Genomic DNA, 12,943 nt, shown 5'->3' on the forward strand with positions numbered 1-12,943 from the left:
ATAGGGAGCTCTGACAATTCTTACACAGGCCTGCCACTGCAGCCTGAGTGAAATAACGTCCACGTTATTTCACAGCCATTTTACACTGCACTTAAGTAACTTATAAGTCACCTATATGTCTAACCTTTACCTGGTAAAGGTTAGGTGCAAAGTTACTTAGTGTGAGGGCACCCTGGCACTAGCCAAGGTGCCCCCACATTGTTCAGAGCCAATTCCCTGAACTTTGTGAGTGCGGGGACACCATTACACGCGTGCACTACATATAGGTCACTACCTATATGTAGCTTCACCATGGTAACTCCGAATATGGCCATGTAACATGTCTATGATCATGGAATTGCCCCCTCTATACCATCCTGGCATAGTTGGCACAATCCCATGATCCCAGTGGTCTGTAGCACAGACCCTGGTACTGCCAAACTGTCCTTCCTGGGGTTTCACTGCAGCTGCTGCTGCTGCCAACCCCTCAGACAGGCAGCTGCCCTCCTGGCGTCCAGCCAGGCCTGGCCCAGGATGGCAGAACAAAGAACTTCCTCTGAGAGAGGGTGTGACTCCCTCTCCCTTTGGAAAATGGTGTGAAGGCAGGGGAGGAGTAGCCTCCCCCAGCCTCTGGAAATGCTTTGTTGGGCACAGATGTGCCCAATTCTGCATAAGCCAGTCTACACCGGTTCAGGGACCCCTTAGCCCCTGCTCTGGCGCGAAACTGGACAAAGGAAAGGGGAGTGACCACTCCCCTGACCTGCACCTCCCCTGGGAGGTGTCCAGAGCTCCTCCAGTGTGCTCCAGACCTCTGCCATCTTGGAAACAGAGGTGCTGCTGGCACACTGGACTGCTCTGAGTGGCCAGTGCCACCAGGTGACGTCAGAGACTCCTGCTGATAGGCTCCTTCAGGTGTTAGTAGCCTTTCCTCTCTCCTAGGTAGCCAAACCCTCTTTTCTGGCTATTTAGGGTCTCTGTCTCTGGGGAAACTTTAGATAACGAATGCATGAGCTCAGCCGAGTTCCTCTGCATCTCCCTCTTCACCTTCTGATAAGGAAACGACCGCTGACCGCGCTGGAAGCCTGCAAACCTGCAACATAGTAGCAAAGACGACTACTGCAACTCTGTAACGCTGATCCTGCCGCCTTCTCGACTGTTTTCCTGCTTGTGCATGCTGTGGGGGTAGCCTGCCTCCTCTCTGCACCAGAAGCTCCGAAGAAATCTCCCGTGGGTCGACGGAATCTTCCCCCTGCAACCGCAGGCACCAAAAAGCTGCATTACCGGTCCCTTGGGTCTCCTCTCAGCATGACGAGCGAGGTCCCTCGAATCCAGCAACACTGTCCAAGTGACCCCCACAGTCCAGTGACTCTTCAGCCCAAGTGTGGTGGAGGTAAGTCCTTGCCTCACCTCGCTGGGCTGCATTGCTGGGAACCGCGACTTTGCAGCTACTCCGGCCCCTGTGCACTTGCGGCGGAAATCCTTTGTGCACAGCCAAGCCTGGGTCCACGGCACTCTAACCTGCATTGCACGACTTTCTAAGTTGGTCTCCGGCGACGTGGGACTCCTTTGTGCAACTTCGGAGAGCACCATTTCACGCATCCTTGTAGTGCCTGTTTCTGGCACTTCTCCAGGTGCTACCTGCTTCAGTGAGGGCTCTTTGTCTTGCTCGACGTCCCCTCTCTCTTCAGGTCCAATTTGCGACCTCCTGGTCCCTCTTGGGCCCCAGCAGCGTCCAAAAACGCCAAACGTACGATTTGCATGTAGCAAGGCTTGTTGGCATCCTTCCGGCGGAAAAACACTACTGCACGACTCTGCAAGGCGAGCGGAATCCGTCAACCAAAGGGGAAGTCTCTAGCCCTTTTCGTTCCTGCAGAAACCTCAGCTTCTTCTGTCCAGTCGAAGCTTCTTTGCACCCACAGCTGGCATTTCCTGGGCATCTGCCCATCTCCGACGTGCTTGTGACTTTTGAACTTGGTCCCCTTGTTCCACAGGTACCCTAGATTGGAAATCCACAGTGGTTGCATTGCTGGTTTGTGTCTTTCCTGCATTATTCCTCTAACACGACTATTTTGTCCTTAGGGGAACTTTAGTGCACTTTGCACTCACTTTTCAGGGTCTTGGGGAGGGTTATTTTTCTAACTCTCACTATTTTCTAATAGTCCCAGCGACCCTCTACAAGGTCACATAGGTTTGGGGTCCATTCGTGGTTCGCATTCCACTTCTGGAGTATATGGTTTGTGTTGCCCCTATCCCTATGTTTCCCCATTGCATCCTATTGTAACTATACATTGTTTGCACTGTTTTCTAAGACTATACTGCATATTTTTGCTATTGTGTATATATATCTTGTGTATATTTCCTATCCTCTCACTGAGGGTACACTCTAAGATACTTTGGCATATTGTCATAAAAATAAAGTACCTTTATTTTTAGTATAACTGTGTATTGTGTTTTCTTATGATATTGTGCATATGACACTAAGTGGTACTGTAGTAGCTTCACACATCTCCTAGTTCAGCCTAAGCTGCTCTGCTAAGCTACCATTATCTATCAGCCTAAGCTGCTAGACACCCTATACACTAATAAGGGATAACTGGGCCTGGTGCAAGGTGCAAGTACCCCTTGGTACTCACTACAAGCCAGTCCAGCCTCCTACATTGGTGGCAGCGGTGGGATAAGTGCTTGAGACTACTTACCACTCTTGTCATTGTACTTTTCATAAGAGAAAAATATACAAAACAAGGTCAGTGTATATACACATAGCCAAAAAGTTTTGCATTTCCTCTTTTCACTCTTTTCTAAGTGCTGAAAAGTACTCCTAAAACTTTCAAAAAGTTTAAAAAGTTTTTTTCTGTCTTTCCAAAAAGTTCTGAAAACTTTTGTCTCTTTCTCTATCACTTTAACTCTCTCTAAAAAATGTCTTGCACAGGCCAAAGTGTTGATCTGTCCAAACTTGCATATGACAACCTTAGCTGGAAGAGAGCAAGGAGTCTCTGTATAGAGAGAGGTTTGAGTGTAGGGAAGAATCCTGCCTTGGAACTGTTAATTAACATGCTTAGAGAACAGGATAAGGCCAGAGGTGGCCCATCTGTTGAAAAAGTACCTAATAGTTCCTCATCTGATTCAGGGACTCCCCCAGGAAAAGATTCAGGAAAGAAACTTTCTAGCCTGCCCATTACTAGACAATCTAGCATAGATGGTAATGATGATGAACCACACCAAACAGATAGTGTTGTCTCACATCATAGCAAAAGCATTTATTCTCACCATACTGGTAGTAATGTTTCTGTAAACCAAGCTGTTAAGTTGGCTTCTGTAAGGGACAGGTCTCCTTCTGTTCATTCCCATCATAGCTCTGTTTCTAGAAATGTCCCTCCCACCAACCCTGATGACAGAATGTTAGAGAGGGAACTCAATAAGTTGAGGGTGGAACAAACCAGACTGAAGCTTAAAAAGCAACAGCTGGATTTGGATAGACAGTCTTTTGAATTAGAGAAGGAAAGACAGAATTTGGGTTTAGATACCCATGGTGGCAGCAGCAGTATTCCCCATAGTCATCCTGCAAAAGAGCATGATTCCAGGAATCTGCACAAGATAGTTCCCCCTTATAAGGAGGGGGATGACATTAACAAGTGGTTTGCTGCACTTGAGAGGGCCTGTGTTGTACAGGATGTCCCTCAAAGGCAGTGGGCTGCTATCCTATGGCTATCATTTAGTGGAAAAGGTAGGGATAGGCTCCTTACAGTGAAAGAAAATGATGCCAATAATTTCCAAGTTCTTAAGAATGCACTCCTGGATGGTTATGGCTTAACCACTGAACAGTACAGGATAAAGTTCAGAGAGACCAAAAAGGAGTCTTCACAAGACTGGGTTGATTTCATTGACCATTCAGTGAAGGCCTTGGAGGGGTGGTTACATGGCAGTAAAGTTACTGATTATGACAGCCTGTATAACTTGATCCTGAGAGAGCATATTCTTAATAATTGTGTGTCTGATTTGTTGCACCAGTACTTGGTGGACTCTGATCTGACCTCTCCCCAAGAATTGGGAAAGAAGGCAGACAAATGGGTCAGAACAAGAGTGAACAGAAAAGTTCATACAGGGGTGACAAAGATGGCAACAAAAAAAAGGATGGTAAGTCTTCTGACAAGGGTGGGGACAAATCTAAAAATGAGTCTTCATCAGGCCCACAAAAACACTCTGGTGGGGGTGGTGGGTCCAAATCCTCCTTTAATCAGAACAAGGAAAAGAAACCATGGTGCTATTTATGTAAAATAAAAGGCCATTGGACAACAGATCCCAGTTGTCCAAATAAAGGCACCACAGCTCCTACCACTACAACCCCTACTGCTACACCTAGTGTCCCTACTAATAGCAGTGGTGGTGGGAGCAAACCTACTAATAGCCAATCCAAGGGAGTAGCTGGGCTCACTTTTGGTAATTTAGTTGGGGTTGGTCTGATTAGGGAGACCACAGAGGCTACTTTAGTCTCTGAAGGGGCTATTGATTTAGCCACTTTGGTTGCTTGCCCCCATAACTTGGAGAAGTACAAGCAACTAACCCTAATAAATGGTGTTGAGGTCCAGGCCTACAGGGACACAGGTGCCAGTGTCACAATGGTGATTGAGAAACTGTTGCACCCTGAACAACACATACTTGGACACCAGTACCAAGTAACCGATGCTCACAACATAACACAAAGCCACCCCATGGCTGTTGTAAATCTCAACTGGGGGGGGGTAACTGGTCCAAAGAAAGTTGTGGTAGCTTCAGATGTACCTGTAGACTGTCTATTAGGGAATGATTTGGAGACATCAGCTTGGTCAGATGTGGAGTTGGAGGCCCATGTGTAGGAGGCTGGACTGGCTTGTAGTGAGTACCAAGGGGTACTTGCACCTTGCACCAGGCCCAGTTATCCCTTATTAGTGTATAGGGTGTCTAGCAGCTTAGGCTGATAGATAATGGTAGCTTAGCAGAGCAGCTTAGGCTGAACTAGGAGACGTGTGAAGCTACCACAGTACCACTTAGTGTCATATGCACAATATCATAAGAAAACACGATACACAGTTATACTAAAAATAAAGGTACTTTATTTTTATGACAATATGCCAAAGTATCTTAGAGTGTACCCTCAGTGAGAGGATAGGAAATATACCCAAGATATATATACACAATAGCAAAAATATGCAGTATAGTCTTAGAAAACAGTGCAAACAATGTATAGTTACAATAGGATGCAATGGGGAAACATAGGGATAGGGGCAACACAAACCATATACTCCAAAAGTGGAATGCGAACCACAAATGGACCCCAAACCTATGTGACCTTGTAGAGGGTCGCTGGGACTATTAGAAAATAGTGAGAGTTAGAAAAATAACCCTCCCCAAGACCCTGAAAAGTGAGTGCAAAGTGCACTAAAGTTCCCCTAAGGACAAAAGAGTTGTGTTAGAGGAAAAATGCAAGGAAAACACAAATCAGCAATGCAACAACGATGGATTCCTGACTGAGGGTACCTGTGGAACAAGGGGACCAAGTCCAAAAGTCACAAGCAGCTCGGAGATGGGCAGATGCCCAAGAAATGCCAGCGGTTGGTGCAAAGAAGCTCTTTCTAGGCTGAAGAACTGTGAATACTGCAGGAACGACAAGGGCAAGAGACTTCCCCTTTGGAGGATGGATCCCCCACGCCTTGGAGAGTCGTGCAGAAGTGTTTTCCCGCCGGATGGACACCAACAAGCCTTGCTACACGCAAATCGTGCGTTTGGCATTTTTGGACGCTGCTGGGGCCCAGGAGGGACCAGAAGGTCGCAAATTGGACCTGCAGAGAGAGGGGACGTCGAGCAAGACAAAGAGCCCTCACTGAAGCAGGTAGCACCCGGAGAAGTGCCAGAAACAGGCACTACGAGGATGCGTGAAATGGTGCTCGCCGAAGTTGCACAAAGGTGTCCCACGTCGCCGGAGACCAACTTAGAAAGTCGTGCAATGCAGGTTAGAGTGCCGTGGACCCAGGCTTGGCTGTGCACGAAGGATTTCCGCCGGAAGTGCACAGGGGCCGGAGAAGCTTGCAAAGTCGCGGTTCCCAGCAATGCAGCCCAGCGAGGTGAGGCAAGGACTTACCTCCTCCAAATTTGGGCTGAAGAGTCACTGGACTGTGCGGGTCACTTGGACGGTGTCGCTGGATTCGAGGGACCTCGCTCGTCGTGCTGAGAGGAGACCCAAGGGACCAGTAATGCAGCTTTTTGGTGCCTGCGGTTGCAGGGGGAAGATTCCGTCGACCCACGGGAGATTTCTTCGGAGCTTCTGGTGCAGAGAGGAGGCAGACTACCCCCACAGCATGCACAAGCAGGAAAACAGTCGAGAAGGCGGCAGGATCAGCGTTACAGAGTTGCAGTAGTCGTCTTTGCTACTATGTTGCAGGTTTGCAGGCTTCCAGCGCGGTCAGCGGTCGATTCCTTATCAGAAGGTGAAGAGGGAGATGCAGAGGAACTCGGCTGAGCTCATGCATTCGTTATCTGAAGTTTCCCCAGAGACAGAGACCCTAAATAGCCAGAAAAGAGGGTTTGGCTACCTAGGAGAGAGGAAAGGCTACTAACATCTGAAGGAGCCTATCAGCAGGAGTCTCTGACGTCACCTGGTGGCACTGGCCACTCAGAGCAGTCCAGTGTGCCAGCAGCACCTCTGTTTCCAAGATGGCAGAGGTCTGGAGCACACTGGAGGAGCTCTGGACACCTCCCAGGGGAGGTGCAGGTCAGGGGAGTGGTCACTCCCCTTTCCTTTGTCCAGTTTCGCGCCAGAGCAGGGGCTAAGTGGTCCCTGAACCGGTGTAGACTGGCTTATGCAGAATTGGGCACATCTGTGCCCAACAAAGCATTTCCAGAGGCTGGGGGAGGCTACTCCTCCCCTGCCTTCACACCATTTTCCAAAGGGAGAGGGTGTCACACCCTCTCTCAGAGGAAGTTCTTTGTTCTGCCATCCTGGGCCAGGCCTGGCTGGACCCCAGGAGGGCAGATGCCTGTCTGAGGGGTTGGCAGCAGCAGCAGCTGCAGTGAAACCCCAGGAAGGGCAGTTTGGCAGTACCAGGGTCTGTGCTACAGACCACTGGGATCATGGGATTGTGCCAACTATGCCAGGATGGCATAGAGGGGGCAATTCCATGATCATAGACATGTTACATGGCCATATTCGGAGTTACCATGGTGAAGCTACATATAGGTAGTGACCTATATGTAGTGCACGCGTGTAATGGTGTCCCCGCACTCACAAAGTTCAGTGAATTGGCTCTGAACAATGTGGGGGCACCTTGGCTAGTACCAGGGTGCCCTCACACTAAGTAACTTTGCACCTAACCTTTACCAGGTAAAGGTTAGACATATAGGTGACTTATAAGTTACTTAAGTGCAGTGTAAAATGGCTGTGAAATAACGTGGACGTTATTTCACTCAGGCTGCAGTGGCAGGCCTGTGTAAGAATTGTCAGAGCTCCCTATGGGTGGCAAAAGAATTGCTGCAGCCCATAGGGATCTCCTGGAACCCCAATACCCTGGGTACCTTAGTACCATATACTAGGGAATTATAAGGGTGTTCCAGTAAGCCAATGTAAATTGGTCAAATTGGTCACTAGCCTGTTAGTGACAATTTGAAAGTAATGAGAGAGCATAACCACTGAGGTTCTGGTTAGCAGAGCCTCAGTGAGACAGTAAGGCACCACACAGGGAACATATACATGCACACCTATGAGCACTGGGGCCCTGTGTGACAGGGTCCCAGTGACACATACATATAGGCCACAAACCTATGAGCACTGGGGTCCTGACTAGCAGGATCCCAGTGACACATAACAACCATACTGAAAACATAGTGTTTTCACTATGAGCACTGAGGCCTGGCTATCAGGATCCCAGTGAGACAGTGAAAACAGTGACAAACACCCTGACATACACTCACAAACAGGCCAAAAGTGGGGGTAACAAGGCTAGAAAGAGGCTACCTTCTCACACCATGCAGCAATGCTGGGCATTCCTGGGCATATTTTTGCTTTGACAAGGGCTCAGGCCAAAAAGCAAAAAGGACAGGGTGACTTGGATCCTGGAACAATGGACCAAGTGCTCCCTAAAGCTAGGGCTAGTAGAAGCAAACCACTTCCTACTATCCCTCCCTCTACAGTGGATTCTACTTCTGAGGAAGAAGAATTCCCTCCCTGTGCAGAACCTACACCAGAGGAGCTGGAAGCAGACACTGCTGAGCTTTTGGGTGAAGGGGGGCCTGCCAGAGAGGAGCTGAGTGTGGCACAGCAAACCTGTCCCACATTAGAGGGTCTCAGACAGCAAGCTGTCAAACAGGCTAATGGGGATGTCAGTGACTCTCACAGAGTTTACTGGGAGGACAACCTCTTGTACACTGAGCATAGGGATCCTAAACCTGGAGCTGCCAGGAGATTAGTGATTCCTCAGGAGTACAGAAAGTTCCTCCTAACACTGGCACATGACATTCCCCTAGCTGGGCACCTGGGTCAAATGAAAACTTGGGACAGATTGGTTCCATTGTTTCATTGGCCTAGGATGTCTGAGGACACAAAGGAATTTTGTAAGTCCTGTGAAACCTGTCAAGCCAGTGGCAAGCCAGGTGGCACTCCAAAGGCACCCCTTATCCCACTGCCTGTGGTTGGGGTTCCCTTTGAAAGGGTAGGAGTTGACATAGTTGGCCCCCTTGACCCTCCTACTGCTTCAGGCAATAGGTTTATCTTAGTGGTAGTGGACCATGCCACAAGATATTCTGAAGCAATTCCTTTAAGGACCACTACAGCTCCTGCAGTGGCAAAGGCCCTCCTGGGAATATTTTCCAGGGTGGGCTTCCCAAAGGAAGTAGTATCAGACAGAGGAAGCAATTTCATGTCTGCATACTTAAAGGCCATGTGGAAGGAGTGTGGTGTAACGTACAAGTTCACAACACCCTATCATCCACAAACAAATGGACTGGTGGAGAGATTTAATAAAACTCTCAAAGGCATGATTATGGGACTCCCTGAAAAACTCCGCAGGAGATGGGATATCCTTCTACCATGCCTCCTTTTTGCCTACAGGGAGGTACCCCAGAAAGGAGTGGGCTTCAGCCCCTTTGAACTTCTTTTTGGACACCCTGTTAGGGGTCCACTCACACTTGTAAAGGAGGGTTGGGAACAACCTTTAAAAGCTCCTAAGCAGGATATTGTGGACTATGTAGTGTTTTCTTACACTCCGAGCGACCCTCTACATACTACACTAGCCTAGGGGTCCATTTGTGGGTCACATTCCACTTTCAAAGTATATGGTTTGTGTTGCCCCAGGCCTATAGCATCCTATTGTATTCTACAGTGTTTGCACCATTTTTCTAACTGTTTACTTACCTGATTTTGGTTTGTGTGTATATTTTGTGTATTTTACTTACCTCCTAAGGGAGTATGTCCTCTGAGTTATTTTTGGCACATTGTCACTAAAATAAAGTACCTTTATTTTTAGTAACCCTGAGTATTGTGTTTCTTGTGATGTAGTACCTATATGATATGAGTGGTATAGTAGGAGCTTTGCATGCCTCCTAGTTCAGCCTAAGCTGCTCTGCTATAGCCACCTCTATCAGCCTAAGCTGCTAGAACACTACTAATCTACTAATAAGGGTTAACTGGACCTGGCACAAGGGGTAAGTACAACAAGGTACCCACTATAAGCCAGGCCAGCCTCCTACAGTGCAACACTTCTCTTTGTGTTGGAGAGAATAGGCACAACTGTCTGCCTATTGGGTCAACTATGGTAACAGAAACCACCCTCTCTGGACTTCTGGGGCAACTCCACTATGAGCTACCGTCCACTGGGTCACTTTCTTGTGGGGCTGGTCCCCCCCTCGGCAGGTACTGCACCTTAAAGGGAGGCGATCCCACTTCCCTCACGGGCCGCCTCTAGCGAGTTACACCCCAGCTGGGTGGTGTCTCCGTTGAGGTTTCCTTCCCGCGGGCCCGCACGGCCACCAGAGAGGCAAACCCCACTCCTGCGGGGGTTAACAACCAAGTAGGTTCTGTACCATACGCCTCCTGCGCTTAGCGTGGCTCCTTCCTTTTTGCCTGCCCAGGCCGCAACAGTGATCTCTCAAGAGAAGGTGCCTGCCTGTGCCCTAGGGTCACTCCTCAATGTGCTCCAGTGCCTCAGGGGCACGAACCACACCGGGCTCATTCCTGCTAGCTCTCTGGTCCTTGCGACCTCTCTCACGTGAGAGAGGGAAGGGGGGCAACCACACAATTGTGCGGGCGCTTTCCTGTGCTCATGGTGGCAAAGAACTCAAAGGTGGCATAGAGGAGCATGCTTCATGGGCTGAGGGAGCACAACAATTAGAGCGCTCTCCTTAGAAGGTGTTTCCTGCCACACAGAGGAAGGTAGTAGCAGCAGTCAGCGCTAAAGGCAAGAAGAGCTGCAGAGGACAGGGGGCACACCACCCGAACCCTGGAGACAGCAAAAAGGGGGCACAGGGTGGTAGGGCCCAAGCAAACAGGCCAACACAAAGGTTTGCAGGAAGTCGCAGTTCCTCCTAGTGATCCAGCAGGTCACAGATCAGCACAACAGCAGCAGTCTAAAGGCAGTTCCTGGTGAGTCCCTCCAGCAGCATCCTGAGCCCTATTTGATCCATTAGTATCTAAAAATACGGGGAAAATCCCCTGTACTTACACTCATTTTGCGCAGTCTCCACAAAAAGGGGAGAAGGGTTTCCAAGCAGTGCTAACTGGTTCCAGGAGTTTCCCCTCTCTCCTCCAGCACTGGCTCCAGAAATCAGTGGGTGGTGAACCAGCATTTGTGAGGCCAGAGCACTGCCTTTACAAATGTAGGTGTGTCCGCCTCTCCTTCTTTCAGCCCAGGAAGACCTTTCAATATTCCTCAACACAGGACGGGTGGACACCTCCACCATCCATGTGTTTAGGCTGTCTGCACAAAGTCCAGTTGTCACTCTGCCCCAGACATGGATTGGAGTCAAGCTGTAAAAACCAGTGTCATTAGCACAGAGAAATGCCCACTTTCGAAAAGTGACATTTCTATAATGGTAAATAAAAATCTACCTACACCAGTAAGCAGCATTTCTCACTACCATTACAACCATACCAAACATGCCTACGCTACCCCTTATAGATTGGACGATGCCACTTAGACATTAGGTAGACCAAATAGGCTGTTTGTCACCACCGGGACAGGCCACACAACTAGGCATTTCTCCATCCTTCTACATACATAGCTCCCTGCCCATTGGCTAGCTAGGACCTACCTTGGGGGTGACTTACATGTAGTAAAAGGGGAGTTCTGGGCCTGGCAAGTAAATTTAGATGCCAGGTCCCTGTGGCAGTAAACTGGGCTAGCAGGCCTGAGGCAGGTTTGAAAGGCTACTTAAGTGGGTGGGACAAGCAGCGCTGCAGGCCCACTAGTAGCATTTAATTCACAGGCCCTGGGTATAGGGATACCACCGTACAAGGGACTTACAGGTAAATTAATTGTGCCAATTAGGTGTAAGACAATCATACCACATTTAGAAGGGAGAACACATGCACTATAACATTGATAAAGTGCTCAGAGCCTTCGAGGCAAAGACAAGAGGTCAGAGAAATAGTAGGATTAAGGCAAAAAGTTTGAGGATGACCCTGTAAAAAAGGCCAGGTTCAACATGCCGGTATATTTTCAGTTGCCTTTCTGGTAAGAGATCTCAGAGAGTGAAGAAGAGACGGTTGATCATTCACTCATGTAGGTGTTGTATACCACATAAAGAATATGGGGGCATATTTCGAGGCCCCTTGCTCCTCCTTGCACCACTATAGCGTAATTTTTATATGGGAAGGAGGCGTTAAAGAGGGCACCACCTTGAGCCGTAGTTACAAAGTGATGCAATTATACCTGCGCCAGGCATAATGTATGTAAGAGGGTTCCCATGCAGGGAGGCCCATACAAATGGCACAGTGAAATTTACAAGATTTCACTGCACCATTTTTTCTATCATTTTTAATGGCTGCTCAGGGCAGGCGTTAAACTGACGCTCCCATAATAACCTATGGGCCTCCCTGTGCTTTGCTAGACCAGCGCCATCATTTATGGGGCTAATCCAGCAAAGTGCCACAGTAGTCTTGTAGGAAGTTGGCTCTGTATACACTATTTCAAAGTAAGAAATAGTATGCACAGAGTCCAAGGGTTCCCCTTAGAGGTAAGGTAGTGGCAAAAAGAGATCGTTCTAATGCTCTATTTTGTGGTAGTGTGGGTCCAGCAGTAGGCTTATCCGAGGGTAGTGTTAAGCATTTGTTGTACACACACAGGCAATAAATGAGGAACACACACTCAAAGATTTACTCTAGGCCAATAGGTTTTTAAATAGAAAAATATATTTTCTTAGCTTATTTTAAGAACCACAGGTTCAAGATTTACAAACAATACTTTAAATGAAAGGTATTTCACTCAGGTGTCTTAGCAACTTTAAATAATCACAATAGCATGTACAGTTGTGACACAAATGGCAATAAGCTGTTTTAAAAGTGGACACTGCAAAAATTAACAGTTCCTGGGGGAGGTAAGTAATTGCTAAGTTCACAGGTAAGTAAAACACTTACAGGGTTCAAAGTTGGGTCCAAGGTAGCCCACCGTTGGGGGTTCAGGGCAACCCCAAAGTTACCACAGCTCAGGGCGGGTCAGGTGCAGAGGTCAAAGAGGTGCCCAAAACGTATAGGCTTCAATGGAAACAGGGGTGCCCCGGTTCCAGTCTGCCAGCAGGTAAGTACCCGTGTCCTCGGAGGGCCGACCAGGGGGCTTTTGTAGGGCACCGAGGGGGAAACAAGCAGGCACATAAAGTACACCCTCAGCAGCACATGGGGGGACGGTTGCAGAGTGCAAACAGGCGTCGGGTTTTGTATTGAAAGCAATGGGGAGACCCGGGGGTCTCTTCAACGATGCAGGCAGGCACAGGGGGGGCTCCTCGG

The sequence above is a fragment of the Pleurodeles waltl genome, chromosome 1_2, assembly GCF_031143425.1.
Source record: "Pleurodeles waltl isolate 20211129_DDA chromosome 1_2, aPleWal1.hap1.20221129, whole genome shotgun sequence".
Taxonomy (NCBI): domain Eukaryota; kingdom Metazoa; phylum Chordata; class Amphibia; order Caudata; family Salamandridae; genus Pleurodeles; species Pleurodeles waltl.